At 34.6% G+C, this 20,958-nt stretch overlaps 1 pseudogene; it reads right to left on the bottom strand.

The window, feature by feature from the left end:
* Positions 1-17,399: 17,399 nt before the first annotated feature.
* Positions 17,400-18,798, bottom strand: LOC138326409 (uncharacterized; annotated as a pseudogene).
* Positions 18,799-20,958: the final 2,160 nt, after the last annotated feature.

Below are 20,958 nucleotides of genomic sequence, written 5' to 3'. Positions count from 1 at the left end.
TCAATTAGTTCTATTGACCACGGCATGACACCGGCGTGGTCAGTGCTTTTGTTTATGTTAAGTTACAACTGTACAGTAGTCATACAAAAATATTTTTCTTACAATTTATCTTATTACGGCCACAAGGAGAAAAAACGGGTTGATGGGACAGGATAAGAAATAACTTCTGATATCACATCTAAATTCTTGACAATTTTACATCTCCGTTTCTTCTCCAAATCTCCTGTTATTAAATGTTGGTCGAGTCTTTAATCAACAAAACGATCAAAGCTGTCGTAAGTCCAATTTTACTTGTAACAGTAGCTAAATCATGCCTTAAGAGTTATTTCTATAGAATTGATTTTTGATGAAAAAGATCGATGAGTATAACCATTACGTTCTTACACCTAGAGATAGTACATGTACCATTGATAATAACTTATATTTACATTTCTACTGTTTAAAGGCCACTACCTTCCCGAAACGGATTTTAATTTTTAAAATTTGAATGTAAAACGAGATCGATAATTTTGTATAGTCGCAAATGTTATTCATCACCTTCTGATAAATAAGATGTTTATTTTCTTTGTTCATTGACTATTACTGCACCAGACGACAAAATAGCGAAATGAATCTCCACAGTTATCATATACGAATGTATTACACGGGAAATCTTGCATATGTTTGGTGTTGTAACCTCATCTTAGGTCTTTGGTATATATTTTCTGATGTTATTAATGTTTTTTAAGAAACGTTTATGTTTTGCTCCAGAGAGGTAGTGGACCTTTAAAAAGCCAAACTATAGAAATTTATGTTGTGATACACTAATTGATCTTTCAGAGTTACTTCCGATTGTTTCATTTCGTCATTATTGGCGGAGAGAAACGAAATGAATCAGAATGCAGGATGTGCCCCATATTTAATGTAGATCGTAAAACTTATTAGGGTGCATCTGATATGATAAAATTTTAACAACCGTCACTCTTTACATATATTATTTAAAACCAATTTTAATATAAAATGACAACAAGAATGATTCGCAAAAAATACACCCACAAATACACAACTGATTCTAGTACCCTGTGACCAGTAGTTGTTTGAAGTTGTCCTATTATACGACATTCAACGTTCAAAAAGTCCAATATAAAGTGGTTTTACTGGCCAACGATGTTGATGACATGACAGTAGCTAATTGACGATGACACTACAATTATGTAGAATATATTCATGAACTTCCCTGTATTTTGTTATTAAATAAGCACAACACATACATATGGATTGCACATTGCACACTGTACCACGTGCGCCGGGTATTTATGTATACGAGACACTGTGAACAGGGTATTAGAATCAGTTATATCTCGTATGCATTTACATGTAAAAAAAATAAAGAAGGCACTTCAGTAATATCCGATGATTTTATACACTTTAACTCACACCTGTTTATATGTAAACATTGGACTGAAATTAGACATCCCTGTCTTGAAAATGTACATTGTATATCTTGTATCATAGGATCAGATTAAGGCGTTCGTCTGGAGAAAACAGAATGCTAATATTTTGAGTCATTTTTTGAATGAGCTATCTGTTTTATCAAATCACGGGTTATCGTCTACACTAAAACGTGCTTGCTATTTTAAGTGTATTAATAATGTCATAAAAATAGTAAAATGAATATTAATTGATTTAAGTTCCAAGTGTTAAGTTAAACATTAACCTTAACATCAACGTATCAGGGTAGATGTTTCCCTGTAGCCTAACAGCCGGGCGGTAAAGATCTGCGTTTTATTTACGTGTAAGCTACTTCTGACAACAAAAGATACATAAAATCTTTTGAATTATAGCCAATTGATGAGTTTGTGCCAATTTTAATACAGGATATTATCGATTTTCCATATAAAAAGTAGTGTTCTACTTTTTAACCTTTTATCGCATTCATACACCTTTTGGGTATTGTAAAACTGTCGACACATTCGTAACCTGATGAAGCTACATCTATGTATGACACCCTTTTGGTATTTTTAAATGTTTATATCTGGGGTTTAAATTTTCAGTTTTGGCTTATAATAAACATTTATTCTATTTCATTTAAAGTTACTCATTCAATGTCTACGTGGACCAGATGGTATTAAGCTCGGACCAAGATTACAACACTTTTTTAAGCCAATCAAAAGTGACGTTACAGAAAGTTACGTCATATTTGATTGGCTGAGTCTAAACTAAGAATAATATTGTTTCTTGAACCTGGAACCTGCGGGATCAGCTAAACACAGAGCCTCCGCGATTAGTCAAGTTTACATACAGGATTTGGGAACACATGGCCTAGGTGATTAATATTATATTAGTAAAGTTAATATAAAGGATCTGGGAGCACAGGGCCTAGGCCATTAGTTAAGTCTACCTATAGGTTATGGAAACACAGGGCCTTGGCGATTAGTTTAGTCTACATACAGGTTCTGGGAACACAGGGCCTAGGTGATTAGTCAAGTCTTACATACAGGATCTGGGAACACAGGGCCTAGGTGATTTGCCAAGTTAACATAAAGGTCCGGGGAACACAGGGCATAGGTGATTAGTCAAGTTTACATACAGGATCTGGGAAGACAGGGCCTTGACCATTAGTCAAGTCTACATACAGGTTGTGGAAACACAGGGCCTTGGCGATTAGTTAATTCTACATACAGGTTCTGGGAACACAGGGTCTCGGCGATTAGTCAACTCTTCATACAGGTTGTGGAAACACAGGGCCTCGGAGATTAGTTTATTTATACATACAGTATGTATATTATTCATTCTTGGTTGTTCGGAATGTGGTCTATGCTCCAAGAGTGAGTATATGGTAGTGGGACAGAGGCTAATCATAATGGATAAAAATTTAAAAAAATTATAGTCTGGCTTGAAATTAGGATAAAATTTTCCTTATAACAAAGGAAATACGTATACATGTAAGCATCTGAAAAGTTTTGAAGTCACTAGAGTAGTACAAAATATAAGAAAGGCTATAACTACATGTCTGCGTTTCCGTGTTGCTAGGAAATGCTTTTAGCATAATGCAAATCCGACAGGCTAGATCGCGATACTTTCGAAGCACTCACTACGTTTATTGCGATAGAAATAGCTGAACGAGTGCCACTTTCCGACAATGAATGAAAATCATTCAAATAAATCAAATGAAAAAGATTTCATGAGGTTATCCTGCTTCATTTAAATTTGAACATGTTAGATTATATGATTAAATACTATCTTATCTGTGACAAGCGACAGTTATGAAACGTCTTTTCACAGTACGCAAAACAGAGTACGAACAAAAACACACTAAGAAATGGACAAGCCGGCATTAAGAAACTCGCTAATACGAACAAGCTGTATGTGTATATATATGAGTAAGGCGATTTTCTGGCTGTACTGGGCGCCCATATACAGTTTATTAACGCAACCAACCATCACGGTCCATTAAGACGTTTCAAAGACACAGGAATTAGGATCACTGGTCTGCCCATTGGCTTATGTGTATATGGTATCTATATATATGTACATGTTTGAAGACAGGAATATTATCGCCGGTCTGGCGAACATACACAAAAATACCATTCACGATGTTTTTGTGATGTAATTAGTCCAACGTTTCGTAGGCCCCGACACTGGATTTGGTCAACGATTCATAGGCCCGACCTTGAACTTGACCTTAGTTTGAAGTATTTTGTTCAAGTATAGACCTGCATCACTTATGCAATGATAATGATATTTGAAAATATTTAAGGACCCATGTGTGATGTTTTCCGAAAATCTTATTGAAACACGAATAACTAGAAAAACGGCTTCAAACAGAGGCTAAAGCTCCACGCCGACTGAAAACACTGAGTGCTTGAGTATAGTCGGTGTTGCAAAACACTTAGCAATAGGGTGAGTCATGTAGACGTTAAACCAGATCTAAACAAATAACTAATTAATCATGAAGCACGTTAACATTAGTTGGTTACTGGTTTATCGCCTACATGACTCCACCTATTATTAGACTTGAACTTATCGACTAAAGTCAATGTTCTGTCGTTGATCTTCAAGCAGGCTTGCTAGGAAGTGCAAGTCTGTTACTTAGGTTTACCGCGAACAGAGTACATGATTGAAGTGAGTTGGGGTAACAAAATTGGTCTGAATTTGATACCACGTTGGTTATAAATGCAAGGCTTGCACCTGGGAGAGAGGCTGACTTAATGACTCTAGGGTGTTGGTGTATGTAATTATGCAGGAATTCTACACACAGCGATAAGAATTTGGACCGTCATTATGTACCTTATATGGCCACGAATGGTTATTTAGTTACACAGTACTTCAGTTTTTATCTTCTTTGCTTTATTTGATAGCAATTGGCTGGTACACCGCGTGGTCGCTAGACATTCCCTGTGAAGCAACGATTAAAAGTGTGTTAAGGTAATATGTTTGTCTTTAAAATGTGTTTAGCGCTAATGCAGACGACAAAATTTGCCAGAAGTTGAACATCCTTTACCAATCTCGCATCGCGTTTCTTCCAGGACCAGTAAAATGTCAAAAAAACATTAAATTTAATATGTATATGGGGTCACTGACTGATCTTATCATTGATTTTAATTATTCTTTCTATCTAAGATTCAGATCATATTTAATAAAAACTTGTATCTCTTGGGAAATCACGCCAAACCAGCTGGCTTCACTGGTTCGTCGTGCTGTGCTCAGAACTGTACCCAGGGTTAACCTAATCGAAAGCTAGGTCACATGGAGTAAAACACATAACATTATGTCGCTTTACGTCAAATATCCCATTATTCAATATATGTCACCCGTGAACATCTTTTCAATGTGATGGCCAAAGAGAGATTCTTTTTCATGGTCATTGGACGATCAAACGCATTTTGACGAAACTTGTCATGTAGCACAAGATATGTGATGAGCTAAACATTCTGACCGATTCAGTGATTAATTTCTGAAGTCATTGCCCCGTGTACTTTAATGGTCCTTGGGCTTTTGAACACATGAATGCAAATATACATTAATAGATCTCAACGTAACTTGGTATGCTGCGTTATTTAAGGAAAGTGTCAGATATCCTGATAATGGTGGTGAATCAATTCATCTGATAGAATAGCTGTCCTTGAGTTAACAGGAATGAAAACTCGCTCCACTAAACGTAGTAATGAACGGACTTTGATGGAAACTGGATATGGCACGACACGGGTAATTGTTTGAAATACTTATTCATCTATTATTCATCAAGGTATGACCAATCATAGTTCAACCTTATGTGAACACAAATTAAGTCAAAAATGAAAGTTTTAGAGGAAAACGGGCTTGTTTCTTCCCGCCCATAAGAACTTAAGAAACAGTTTTATGACTTTTTAACAGCATAATTAATATCATAAACATATTTTTGATGTTACCAACATCAATACATACTTTTATAGTTATCAAACCAATTTCTCATGTTTACAAAAAAACATTGTTATAATGGAGGTTCTTAACGAGCGTAAGAGCATCAACTATATTTTAAAAGATTCTGGTTATGTAAATGTGAAATCACTCTTTAAACAATAAACTTATGAAAATATTTGTTTCGATACCACAATTGACAAATAAAACAAATCAAAATGCGAGTGTTTATTAACATAGATTCAGTATTATATTCATATGATACACAATGTTATATATTTTATGTTATTATGATGAAACATACCATTTTGTGAATTTTTTCTGTTAATGATAGAGGCATATTGATTATTGTTTCATGTCATTAAAGGTTTCGAGACCTGAATGTTGGTTGCACAGATTTTCATGGACGAAGACATGTCCGAGAAGAGCTGGCAATTACAGGTGAGAATACAGTTGCCAGTGGGACTCACCAAAAATTTGAGTTCCCTCATATTTCTTTGTACTGAGACTCATTGAAATTTGAAAAGTAGTGTTCTGGACTCGCCTTAAAAATTCTACATATATGGCTGCTTGTAAATGACCAATTGCAGTGTGATAATTTAAGATATAATTATATTTCATATCTAGACTACTTCTATAGTGACAAACATTTTATACATGGCAGGTGCCTCTTAACTGTTTCATCTCTGTTTATTTTGTTTATTAAATCACAGATTTGTCATACAGCACTTAACATCACAGGTGAGCATTGGAATTCTAATTTCTGCTATAACAGCTTTGGAACAAAAAGACTTTTTCAATCACTACACCATGAAATCATTTACATGGATTTTGTTTATGGGTTTAGGAAAAGAATTTTAACATGTTTGACATCTTGTATTATTTCAGATGCTATTGAACAAACAATGGTCTACAATGATGTCGATACAGAAAATTGAAATATGCACCAAATAGGCCAGAAGTTGATGGAAGAAAGGAAAGCCAAGGAAACCAGTGGAAATTTAGATGATTTGGACTTTTGTCATATATTATTTGACCCAAAAAACATCAGTTCATCTCTTCAAATTTACTAGCATTGAATTAGGTCTTTCAGTGCAAACTTAAAATGTTAATAACTACAACATAGTTCCTCTATTTTTATTTTTGTTCTTATTACATATTGTTTAATTGTGCCTACTTCTGGGTTACTTTACCAAGCTTTTCTTTAACCAGCAAAGTTTGGTAAGGGATTTAAATTTGTTCATATTCAGTGTCCTTTAATTAACTCACTTTTGTCTTGTCTTCCACAATAGTGAATCACATTCAATTTAGTTCATAAACATACTCCATAAATCATTGATTTTTATTTCTAATTTACTGTAGGCAGTATCTGCTTTATCATTTCATAGAAAGAATTTCACATATTATTTAATGTAAATTGTATATTTCAGAACGTTGTTCAGTTATATTTGTTGAATTTCCATTGTAGTCTTTGTGTTTGTTATTTATCAATTAATTACTGCAACATTGCAATCTAACCAAATCACAACGCTGCTACAACATTAGAAAAAGACGTCAGGAAAACTTTCACATGCAACCTCCTCACAACTTATCTGCAACGTGACAGTCTGACCATAATACAACGTTGCTACAACATTAGGAAAAGACGTCAGGAAAACTTTCACAGGCAACCTCCTGACAACTAAACTGCAACGTTACAGTCTGACCATGATACAACGTTGCTACAACATTAGGAAAAGACGTCAGGAAAACTTTCACATGCAACCTCCTGACAACTAAATTGCAACGTTACAGTCTGATCATGATACAACGTTGCTACAACAATAGGAAAAGACTCAAAAACTTTCACAGGCAACCTCCTCACAACTAAACTGCAACGTTACAGTCTAACTTAAATACAACGTTGCTACAATGTTATGTGCCTACTGGGCAAGCTTTGATATGTGATTACACTATTAGAGATTCCATGTGGATGAGTTTTCTAGCTTATTAAAAGTTCCTTTCCGATGGAATTATCTTGGATGTTAGATTTTCATTGTGATTGAGTTTTTCTAGCATATCTGAGGTTCATTGTGGTTGCATTTGTCTTGTATATTAAACTTTTCTTGAAGTTGAATTTGTGTTCCTTATTAGAAGCTTCATGTGGATGAATTTGGCTGGCGTTCCCACTTCGAATTATACTGGAACTTAAAATATAAAGTTCTAATTAAAGAAAAGTGGCGAACATTAACTAAAACTAGCGATCCAGGAAACAATCAAATATGGCTGATTTGGATTTAGATAGTGGTGCGTGAATTTTTGTCACCGATTTAGGTAATTGATTTTGCTATTAAATGCACTATTTCCTACCTCAATAAAGTTCATTTATACTTTGTTTTAAAGTAATTATCCACCTTTTCCTACTTCGATATATACTTTATCAGTTACATTTGTCAGACTATATGTAGATCTGTATTGGAAAGAAATCCCAAAAATTCTGTTGCCTTCCCCCTTAAATTTCTTTCGTTAAAGCCATGTGAATAATGAAAGAATCGTTGCAAAAACAAGGATGTACTCATACAATTATTTCCATAAACAGGTGAATGAGGATAATAAAAACGGAAATGAACACGGTATTGATTTCAAAGATAAAATTTTACAGAAATCATGAAAAATCTCCATATTAGATAAAGTTATTAATGTCAATAAAAGGAGATATTTGTTCTAGAACGGAAAATTCCCAGGTGCAGGCGTTCTCATTATCCTCGACGTCACTCTAGTCCATATCTAGTCACAATCCCTTATGGAGTTTTGAGGTGTCCTACTTATCGCACTTATATATAAATGTGACATCGAATATTTCATTATCTAAGTGTTTAGTTCTGTCAATTATTTTAAAAACGAATGAAGAAATGGCCTATTGTTACAAAGCTGCTATATAAACCGCTCCGTAATACTAATAAAAATTGATTTCGAAACAGACGCTGATCTGCTCATTCATAATGACGAATCGTTTTTAAAACGACAAAATTTACATTGACGTTTAATTTAAATCTCCAAATTGATTCACAATTTGTGAACTGAGATGTCGGTAGTGGCTATAAAAGTTTTTTCTATCCATACTATATGTGTATCTTGATGAAGTCCTTATTCGTCACGGTCTGATAAGTCCACAGTTTTGGTGTACCATCGTCTAATGCGTGATTTAGGCCTATCCCTAACCAGATCATAAAAGCTAATGTCGCTGATACGGTCACCAGTGTAAATCTTGTGCTTGCGTGAATTTTTATTTAACAACATATTTGGGATATTTTACGTTTCGATTAATGACAAAAGATGACCCAACTTCTATTGTTCATTTTAAGATGCATTAGGTATCCCTGACATCAACTGACAACTGATACTTAAAAACACACGTGATACTTTCAATTCAATAAAGAGACAATAGTTAACATTATATTTTTTTATTTATGTTATTAAATTTAAATGATATATTTTTGAAGGTTTCCCATTTATATTTTCTGACGTTTAGTTTTAATTTTAATTATTTGATTTATTTCAAACTTGGAATAATGTTGGTAAAAAAGTCACATCTGTCAATGGACAAGCGTTGACAAACTGGAGGTCTTCAGTTTACTGAAGTTTCACAACAAGCTAACGTGTGACAAAAATATGGCATACATATATACAGTACATTGGTAGATGTAGGATAACACACACACGATAATTACTTTGTCGTATATTCATTATTCAAATTATATTTATTTCCGTATAATAATGCAAAATCATGTATGATATAAATCCTACAGTATTTTAGTGATCAATTAAAAAAATACAAAAAAATACAAGGTAAATTGAGATGTGTATAAATATCCAACAAGTGTGGAAAATTGGAAATGAAAAAATAGGCACTAACGTGGGCCATCTATTTGATATGAGAGACATAGATCTTTTACGTGAATTTTCGAAAGGCTGCCGTCCAATGCGGGAAATTCAATGTATGGAATATCAATATCTTTGATCAATAGCAACGCTTCGAGTCTTCGAAGGACCAAACGTCAGTCAGATACTTACATTTAACAACTTGGATGTCTTTTGTGATGTTCTTAAAAAAATAACAGTACGAAACTTCAAAGAATGACACACGTGTATGAACACATTGTTAAAAATTGTAACGTACAGAAATTAAGGCATAAAGAAAGTACAAAAGGCACATAATCTATTGTCTCCATAATACACCCAGCAGCTTTTTCAGGATGAAGAATCACGTGACTCAAAATGATATGTTTCACGGAAAGAAGAGGAAAATTCTCCCCCATTCAGGCATATTTTCCGATTAGAACAGCTGATATTATCATTCAATCATTACAATTTATAGCGTAAAAGCGTCTGTATTGGTCTTAATTTAACTGTGTACTCTCGTGTACGAGATCCCAATAGAAAATATAGATATATAAAATGGACTTTCATAATTTGTCTGTACATATACCTCAACAACATATCTAGTAATATATGTGAAAGAATGTGAAAAAGTGTGTGTGTGTGTGGGGGGGGGTGTTGATTTGTAAGTAAATTTTCCTCTGTCCGCGAAGAATGCCCAAACTCAAATTGTCGATCGCATGTTCTTTCTGCAGAACGTTCTCCAAAACTACTATGATTTCATACACGAGAGTACACATGCAAATAAATACCAATACACAGTTGGTTTCAGGCTATAAATTGTAATGATTGAATGATAATATCAGCTGTTCTACCCGGAAAATATACCTGAAGTGGCAGGATTTTCACTATCTTTCCGTGAAACATATCATTTTGAGTCACGTGATTCCCCACCCTGCTTTTATCCTCACGTAATTAGCAAGCATAGTAGCCCACAGTACTGATCACTGTTTATGAGGAGGAGCGACCAAATATACGATACATCTTTCCACATAAGATCTAATTATGGTTAGAAAAAAAGGTCCGCAATCTGTAATACACTGGCAACCTAACTACTATTTAGTATATTACACTAATTTGTTAAACTATATACATTTTTGAACCTGTACATCATATTAAAAGTGTGTAACAAGAGAAAAGAATATATGACCTGACTGGGGCTCGAAATCAGGACCTCTGAACACTAGTCAGACACGTTCTACCTACTGATCTACCTGGTCGCCGATGATCGACACAGTCCAATGCGTTACAGTACAAAAGTTAAATTAAACGATGCAAATATGCTGATTGCAGAAATAGATTCCACTGCCAAAGGCAAATATTTCCTTTCCTGCTGTAATGGAGTACTTTAATATTTGATGATGCATGTTTATGTGGTTTTTAACGAGTTCCCCACGACACACTACGCGGCCAGATTTTGGACTGCTGTAATGTAGCATGGTTTATAATGTAATCGGATACTTTTGAAATAAACATATTGGATTAAAACTAAATTGAGCAAGAATGAGTAAACTGTTTGTAAAATTGAGCTGTTAAAGTTGTATGGTCTATGCCTTTCGCTCTTTTTGTCATAGTGAAAACTGTTTAAGTGTTAAGACATTTTTCTGCGTCCGTCTGAGGTTTAAACTTTCTCATTTTTACCAATTTTTAAGTTGCAGCACTGGACGTATTTTTAATTATAAAAGTAAAACAGCTTTTTAACATGTACACGTGAAAAATAGGCTCGAACGATGTCGAATCATTCCGAACTCTTCCGAACATCGAAGTAACACGAGAGTTGTGAAACCAAGAGGAAACGTCAATAATTTTTCATAAACAAATCATGTGGTCGACATGTACACCAGCAGACTGGATCTACAAAGAAAATATTTCTCGCACATTACAGTATTTGATACACACAATATTTGACGGCAATGTGTGAATTAATACTCACTATGTAGACATATACTGTACCAGCATGATTTACTCATATGAGCAAAAAGGAAAACGTACATTGTACACAAACACATATGCGCTTACGCTAGTTACCTAGCTCACCACGTGCATATTGTGTCGACGTCAGTCACGTGCTACGATTCGGAATTCCGAAGGTACTAAACATGGCGGTAATTGAAGGCGCTTTATTCAAAACCAGCAATGTATGATCCCTATATTTCGGCTTTGTTATAGGCCGACATATGCGTATGGGGAGCATATTCATCATGTTACATGTCCATGTTCAAATATCAAATGTTTAAGCGACATATCGTTGCAATGAAATTAGCATGAATATATAACTTTAAAATATGTGACCTATTTAAATATATTTTTATGTGTCATATTAACACCAAATAAAATCTTGAAACATTAAAACATTGAAAAGTTAGGTTAGTAATGCACCGATCAGTGTACGTGTCTATGATAGTCGATAGTCAATGCAAACTGATATACTTCCGCCATTTCTACAAATGGACTTTTGTAGAAAGTAATAGTGATATTATATCTACACTTTATTAGTATACATTTTTGTCTTGAAGCTCAATAATACAGGAATTTATTCAAGTCAATTCCTCTGATTATGTTTAACCCCATAAAAATCTCATGGTGGACTATTTTCTCCTAACATTGTATACGTTATATAAAAATCGAAATTTATTCATAAACATTTTCTAGGAAATCGATACGACATATAAGACAACGAACTTGACACGATGCTAATGGATTTGAATAAGTAGAATGACGTTATAAATAAAAAAAACGAAAATGGTTTTGAAAGGCGCAACTGATGGGAAATTGACTTGATGATGAGCATGATCAAACTCTAGACAATGAAGGGGTATGTGTCCTATGAATTACGTTAAAACGTGATGAATTACGTCATATGTAAACGTTGACAGAGATGACGTGGTTATCACTGTAGGTAAGCAATAAGAAAAAGGTTTAATTATAAATATGTCAACAACTAAATTAATTAACGATTAAGAGGGTTTGTGACTTCACTTTTAAACAATGTTTTAACGTTTCTCCAGAACTGTACGCTAAAGAGCTCAAATATACTTGAATCAGGCGAACAAGTAACCGGATAATTCTACAAGATTTCTACCCACTATAAACAATCGTCACGCTTTGCCAGTTAAGTAGGTAAAGTCATTTTCCTGGACCTCTGTGACGTAGGCGCTGACCTATGCGCATTATATTCCCTCAAACATGTTGAAAATAAAGCAAAACATTTATTTTTGACGCACATTGTTTGTAATACAACCCATATACCATTTCTAAGCGAAGACTTTTATACCAAACCAGAAAGCGCAGTGATACAGACTGTAGTAGGTTTTCAAATTTGCAGGTTTTCTGCGTATTTACATTGTATGTTCAATTTCCATTCTTCAAAATGACCCCTATTGTATTGAGGATTGAAATTTTGATACAATTTTTGACCCTGTTACTGACTGGCTGGTTCATTATTGATTTTAATTCATTTCAAAAGTGAGTGAAAATATTTTCTGACGGGTAAGTATACCTAGGTAACAATGACATAAATTTGGAAATCTAGATTGAAATTGAAGTTCAAAATTAGTTTTTATTAATTCTTAGATCCTCTGGTTGAGGTTTGAGCTGAAAGACCCCATCTTTTTTCTATCAGTGTTATAGAACCTAGAACACAGTAACTAAATATTATTCAGTTAATCTAAAACAATACCAAGCTTTAACATTGTCGTATATGAAAAGAAACATTTAGCTTGTTGGTCTCTTATACCAGACTCATTGTGAAACTCGTGGTATCAGGTATTGAACAAATACATTTTTCAGATTTGTTTCCAAACCCACAAAAAAAATCAAAATGATAAATTAATGATAAGGTACTACAAATAACACCAAGCTCTTAACTTAAACGGTAATGATCTGAAGAGTTGGTCAAAATTTAGCTCTAAACAGAGTAAACTGTTTATGAATTCTGAAAGTAATATGTCTATTTCATATATGATTGAATTTACATGTAAATCTCGAAATAATAACGCAGAAAAAGATTATTTCAGATTAAAAGGACTTCGATTGGAAATCATAAAATTGTTTTAGTTATAATGTACAACCAAGAACGCTCGATTTGTGTGAATGCCAATCATGCTCTAATCCGGTATACAACACATGATAGAGACCGGATCATGTGATTGTAGTCTTTTCGTTTTATCAATAGTCTGGTTGCCATAGTAATCAGGTCAATAAGCATTCTTCTTGAAGAAAACAAAAGTCCGGACAACTCCTCCTAAACTACTTAGTCATTTTCAATAAAACTTTACAGCAATGACGTGGTCCATGTGCAGATGTGTATGATTGATTTTGTCTGAAAGTTTCCTTTTCTTCACCAGGTCACTATACACAGTATTGGTAAAATTGTTAATAACGCAATAGCTTTTGGATCAATCATGTTCATGGGTTAATTGTTGTAATGTACGGATGTCTATAATTTGATTTATTGCATAATTCAATCACGGCTACACGGAAACATCATGGAGGGACATTTGGTTGTATATTCTCGAATAAAGGGCTGTATAACATCAGTTATTCATTGGTTTATAGTTCTAGGTTCGTGTCATAGATAATCCACGATTTAAGTATTTTGTACTAAACTGGGACACATGGACTAAGGTGATCAAGGTGTCGTGACATTGAACTCTCTCCACCTCTGGATGACCAGTGATATAAGGTACATGTGGGTCAGGTAACAGGTACCTTTGATCTCGGCATTGTTCACTGAAAAGATTTACTTCTATTACTATTTTTGCTGACCAGCTCGCGGCTTCCACGTGCTCATGCGTCCTCGTGACCAAAATGTTGACGATTGTTGAGGTGTTCATTTCTACAGAACAGATATAAGTTTCTATTAAATTATAAATAAAGCGCTTACACCAACAAAGCAATAACTCTATTCGTTGTTGTGGAATGTTCAATACCCGGGAGCTGTCGAGATATAACCTTACGATTAAATCCTTCTAATAATTTGGTGGAGTTTCTATAAGCTGTTGACAATCCTGATCAAAAATTTAATACATGAGGGTTATAACTATTCTGAAGGCGTCGTTCTTGTTTTGATATTCTTCTAAATAGTATATGACGTGTATAGGATTTGACGGGAACCTGACAGGGTCACAGAGGTTGTTCATAACCGCATGTGAATGACCATGAGGCTATGTTATAGCCAGATTATATCACTTGTTAAATTAAAATTCACACGCCTCACTACACCTACCGAATAGGCAATCAACATGGCCATATGTTCAAAAGAAACGCGGAAATATTTTTCTAAGGGCTAGAAGTAATTCAACATAATTGAAAACAATGTCGGCAATCGTTTAAACTTGTTTTCATAAGTTTAATGAAAGAAGGCCAGCTTTTAGGAGTTTTTATCAACCTTGTTTTAACGATACATGGGAGTTATATTGTATATTAAAGGAAATACATGTGATTGTGTACCGTAAAGCACTGCTAGGGCAGTAACAATAACCAATGTACTTATATTGGGATAATTTCTATGTCACGACCAAATAATTGTTGCAAACCTTCTCAGACGGCAAGACCCATTATTGTTATATGACTTTAACATACAGCCAATTGTGCCATTTGTGTGTTGGAGGACATTTCCTGCACTTTCCTACCATATACATATATTTACTTACAGGCGAGACAGCTGCTCATACAAGTAGAGTAAATATGATATAATATAATGTCCAATTGGAATTTGACCAAGTGACCTTCGGTCAAGCGTCTTATAAGAAGACTATTAAATTTCAGAAAAATAAGAATGATCAGAGCAAGTACTTATTGTTGAGTGTACTAAAATGGGACAGAACCGCGTCCGTTATAGTTAAAAGGAGCACGGACTCAATTCAGTCTTTCTATCTAAAATACAGCTAGTAAAACGCAAGTCACAATACAGGCTGGGGTTCCATGGATTAAATTATGTCATAATACAGTACAAACCCTTTTAAACACACAATAAGAAATCTAATATGTCTGGAATAATTATGCATTTTTTCATTTTTCGATGCGTAAGTTCACCTTCATAATTCATATTCTATCTTACCTATATCAAGGTGAAAGAATATGGTCATGCCCGCATGTCTTAAGGTGACTTTGTGTAGTTGAGGAACGTCTGAAGAGGTTGAAAGTGTCGTCACTGAAACATTGTATAAGAGAAGGTTACTTTGCTTCATCTTTTGTCGGATGGAGTTGAAAGAAAGATTACGAAAAGTTCGCTTTGAGGTTTCTTTTTGTAGTCAAGCATTTGTCTGATGAAGAAGAAAATGTAGTCACCAATACGTTTGAATCGGAAGGTTAATTTTTGTTAGTATTGGAACATTTGTCTAGCCAAATGATTTAAATACAGTACTGAAAATTTAGTATACTGGGGATGCTTTGTGAAGTTAGCAAAAATGTTAGTCTAATAGAAATCAAATTGTAGCCGCTGAAATGTATGTATGTGGATATTAACTTGTGTAATTGAAAGATTTGTTTGATAAAAATGTATACGTAGTGACTGAAATGTTTGTACGAAAATGTTGCCGTGTGTTGTCAAGGGAACATTAATCTGATGCCACAAGAGGCTAAGTTTCTCACACTATGTTCGTTAAGTATAGTGTATGAATGAGCTTGTAATACTAATACACACACTATTATCGCAACAGAAACGTAATATATCATCATCAAGCATAACAAATGGCCCTTACAATAACCGTTTTGAGATGAAGTGACAGTCAGAGTTTGGTACAGTTATTGTATAAGAATATGAAACTGTGTAAAATCTGATGACGGGTGTATACATCATTCTAATCGTGATTACATTCGAAATGATCCATCATACGCACTTTAAAAATGGTTAGTCAAACATTACAGGATCTTCTAATTTTGATAAAAGATTATATACATTTAAAACATTCTACATACTTATATAAATTGTACGAAAAGAGATAGGTAAGGATTGCACAAAACATACATGTTATTGAGTGCATTATTGAGAAATGTAACTTTGTTTTTCTAAAACTTAAGTTGTGCTTATTTGTTAACAGAAGGTGAGCAATACCGAAATTAGATAATAAACTGGAAGACGGAAGTTCACTTTTGATTCATGTCTTTGTAACATTACGGTATTGTAAGTAAATAGAAACAATATATATTACTGAAATAAACGAAAGAATAAATTTCATTTCATTAAACCATAATTGTCAACAAGATAATTACAAAAGTGGACTTGATCGTTTAGAATACGTATACAATTGTAATAATTGAGCAATTAACAAAGAGCAATGAGCTGTTTTACTGTGCAAGACGACACACATTGCATGCAGTCATGTGAGAATTTAATACACTAGGCACAAACACCTTTTACCAACTTTGTTATACACATAATATATTTTTCTTAGGATAAATGAAATACAAAGGGACGGAACAATATTCTGTCGTTCAAGTCATTTGATTTTAAACCCTAACGATAGGTTTGTTTTTGTTTGAGACAATGGAACTATCGCCATACAGTGATATTTTTTTTCAAAACGCTCGACTTCATAGCTCTTCATTCACAGAAGGAAGTTATTCGGTTACACTAAATATACAAGGCAAAGAAGGCGAATTCCCCGAACACCAACTCTGGTAAAGACAAAGGGAGGTGTTTATGTAGGGAACCCTATGAAGTTTAGTTATAGTCTGTTTCAAAATCTAACACCAACTCAGGTAACTTTTGAACTAGGTAATATTTTAACTAATATGATAAGATACATTATAAGATACAACAAATGTACAATTTTGTTAATTGCAATTATTAGTTTAAGTATTTGTATCAATTATTACTATTTTTCCCCAAAATAATCATATGATAATACACACTGCACAATATCTATATTTTACTATAGCAATTAATTTAAGCACTATTTTACACAAAGCCTATTTAAAAAAATCATAAATCAAATTTAAAGTTTTATTAAATCATCATATATTTTATTATATCATTTAAGCACTAAGGTAATTCAATGGTTTCTAAAATAATCTATAATGATAATATATGTTATCAAAGTGTCTCATATACGTTTGGATGTACATATGGTATGCAAAATATTTCATTTCTAACTAATTTAACCAAAATGCAGCAGCTGTGATGCTGAGTCGGCGTATGTTATCAAGTCGATGGTTCCAGTCTGGTAGCGGTCTTTCAGGGTTACCAGGCGTCTGTCGATGTTTACATACTTCTTCTTGCGGGGTTTGGTTGGAGCTCCAGCATCTCTCTGTATCCGGCTGATGTCGTTCATGTTCTGCATGTCCTTGAAATCTGTATAATGGTGTATATGTTGGGATGTGAGTGCATAACTCGTCTCTTCAGTTTCCCATGCCATGCTTCCAGGTGGTTTGTAGTGCGTGGACCTCAGTCAGGAAGTGGTTCCATGTCGTTTTGTCTCCATCTACCCACTGTTCTGTCACGTAGTCGGTAAATGGTAGGAGTGGATGAGGGATGTCGGCATCATTGGCATCCTCCAGGGCCTGGAACCAGACGTCCTCTACACGCTCCATGGGAATGAGGGGCATAATAGCAGCTCGGCGCACAAGGAGTCTCACGTCGTCGTTGTCGCGGTACAGTGTCTGAAGTCCTGTTGACTGAGCCTTTCTCCATATGCACTGAGTGAAGTGAAAAAAACATCCTTTTACATCTATTCCAGGGAAGACACTTCGGATAGCATTGTGTGTGGCGATCTCAAAGTCGACGAATGCAGTAGTTGGGTGGAAGGGAATGTTGAAGTTGGTCATATGCTCCTGAAGTAACGTGAAGAAGCGGGTGAAGATGGTCTGGCTCTTTCCGGGAAGTAGTGCATAAATCATCGGAGTCATGATGCCGTCAATCTGCGTATGGATGCTGTAGATCTGATAAAACAGTGAGGGCAGGTGTAGAAGGTACCGTCGCTGAAGAATACATCCGAAGCAGCAAGGTCGGCAAGGTTCTCTGATGTAGCAAACGCGAGGATTCTGTTGTTGCCTTCATCATCGCAAACAGAAGAAATTGTTCACCATGTCTCTGTCAATCTTCCATCCAGGTTGAGGTCGGCCATGGTTTTTGGTAGTGGTGGAGTCTGCTTACGACGAGCTCTGTAAAGTGATGACTTGGCACTGTAGAAGGTTGGCAGATGCTGGACCACAGCTTTGGAAGAGTCATCCCAGTCGTTGTCTCGAAGTTGGTTGAGTTCCTCGTCGAAGATAGATGGTATTCTGCACGGACTCTGCACAGCGGTTGCTAATCTGGTTCATGATCTGCTTGGCAACAACGTTGGCTAGGTCAGAGGCATGTGTGTGAGGATGTCTTCCGAAATTGACTGGTATGTCGTTCAGTGTTGAGAGGGAGGCTGAACAGCCGGAAGTAGAGCATCTCCAGAAGGTCCTGTCGCCACTTTTACGGGTCTGTCTGTAGATGAAGCCGTCATGGGATAGGTTACGTCCGCCTCTTCTGTTGATGATGACCTTAACGTTGATCTGTGCGTTTGCCATTCTGTGTGTAATAAAATGAAATTACAGTAAATTGGAAAATGCTAGTACAGATGTTTTACAAAATCTATGTTACCTAAGAAAATGATGAAAAATTAAAAAAATCTAGTACAGTAGTTCTATCAAATATTTACACTAAAACTTAAAAGAAAAGAAACGCAAGTATAAATCAATGAGAAACAGTAAATTGGAAAATTCTAGTACAGATGTTTTACAAAATCTATATTACCTAAAACTGAAAACTAAAACAAGTCAGAAATTCTAAGAAAATGATGAGAAATTAAGAAATCTAATATAGTATTTCTATCAAATATTTACACTTATAAAGCTGAAAAATAGCACAAAATTGTATAGACTCAGACAAAGTCTACTAATACAAAGACAAGTTGATAATTCAATGTACCAAATATCAGAGCAAGTATGATTTTTTCTGAGATATGCCACTGTTTTATACACTATTCTACAGCAGCTTGGCAATAATTAACTGTTACTGATTTGCTGATCACCTATCAGATGAGTTGAGTTACCTGAGATTTACCTGTGATCTTGCAATGAGAACAATTCTGAGACAGACTATAACTCCCTATCAACATACCTTAATCCCTATGTAAACACCCCACCCTACCCAGAGTTGGTGTTCGGGAAAGAATGACTACGCGTACGGTGTACAAGCAAAAATAATCATTTGCTTTTACTAAGTTTGCGTAGGAAATACAAGGTTGAAGGTCTCGAACGAAGTGCTTCTATCATGATTCAATACGAAGTACATGTTCACTAGTCAAGTGGGATCCTTTAGTGTCTTACAGATTATACGTAAGAAACAGATCTACCAACAAACATGCGGCCTCAATAGTTAGTGTATATAGCCAATTATTTCCATAAGTCATTTTTTTGCGATTTGAACTAAAATCAAGAAAAGTTAATTTTATCGGTTTTTAATTTTTTGATTTATCTTCAAGTGTATAATAGAATGATTCCTTCGTTTTTCTAACATTAGCGTATCACATTTTCTCTTTGAAGAACAATGTTCCGTTTCGCCTCCCGCACTATTTCATCTCTTGACAATATTATGGAGCACTTATGGCCTCTCAGCCAGACTATGAAATATAATCAGTGGGTTATAATTTAGAATCCTGTTGTAATAAAAACAATTTGTAGTTTTGATATTATGTTTTGTTTGGAGGGTATCGCATATGAATGGAAGAAAATTTGTTTTGGAATATACAATAACTTCACTTAGCCTATGAAATAAATATATTTCGTGGTTTTAAACTCAAACAAAGACACTAAATCATAACGAAATTTTATCTTAAAGGTCATACGTGAATGTCCACCACAAAACTCCAATTACAGTTTTAGGTCTGTTAAATGTAGGAAAAGACATAGTTTTGATAGAGGCGAGGCTTGATGTAATTGTAGTCCTGTTCATGACAACATTCAAACATGTTGTTTCCCAACAAAAGCCCGTGTAAAGTTGTATCTCCGATGAAAATAAAGCCCATCGAAAACGAAACGTTTCACAGTACGTTATACCAGAAACACGTAATGAGATAATATTCAAAGTATGTGTATCTAAATACATTTTAAACTATTTCAATCAATTTTTTATCTATGAATCTACATGGTATGTGATCTGCCTAGCAGATAAATAAATCTGTTTGAATGTTTTGAACATATACAGTAATTGTTATCTTTAACGTGTTTAACCCATGTATCATTAAGGTAATACTATACTTTAATCTACATGTACCTGCAAAATCAAAAACATATTACCTAGTGCATAAAGTGAAAAGCTTTACGGACCGGTGAATTTAAAAGGTAAATTACTTCGTCATTGGATGTCGTCATTACATGTCTATTTTGAAATGGTGAAAAATCCATGTGTGAAAAATCTTCATGTCAACATCTCGACAGTTGTTTATTTTCTTTGAAGTCACGGCCATGGATATGTACATATCCACAATTACATGTCACCCTTGCATTATTCATACTTTTGTACAGGTAGGTTTTTTTTAAGCTACAGTGTTACAAATGTTTATAAAGTTGCAGGGTGAACACCGCTTGCTTTGTCATATTCTCGAATTTCTGTTTTCAAACAGACTTAATTTTCTGTTTGTCTAAAATGCAACAGTAATAGGAACATGTGGACGTGACTTGTACATA

This window comes from Argopecten irradians, chromosome 6 (genome assembly GCF_041381155.1).
Source record: "Argopecten irradians isolate NY chromosome 6, Ai_NY, whole genome shotgun sequence".
NCBI classification, from domain to species: domain Eukaryota; kingdom Metazoa; phylum Mollusca; class Bivalvia; order Pectinida; family Pectinidae; genus Argopecten; species Argopecten irradians.
This window is presented reverse-complemented; position numbering and strand designations above follow the sequence as displayed.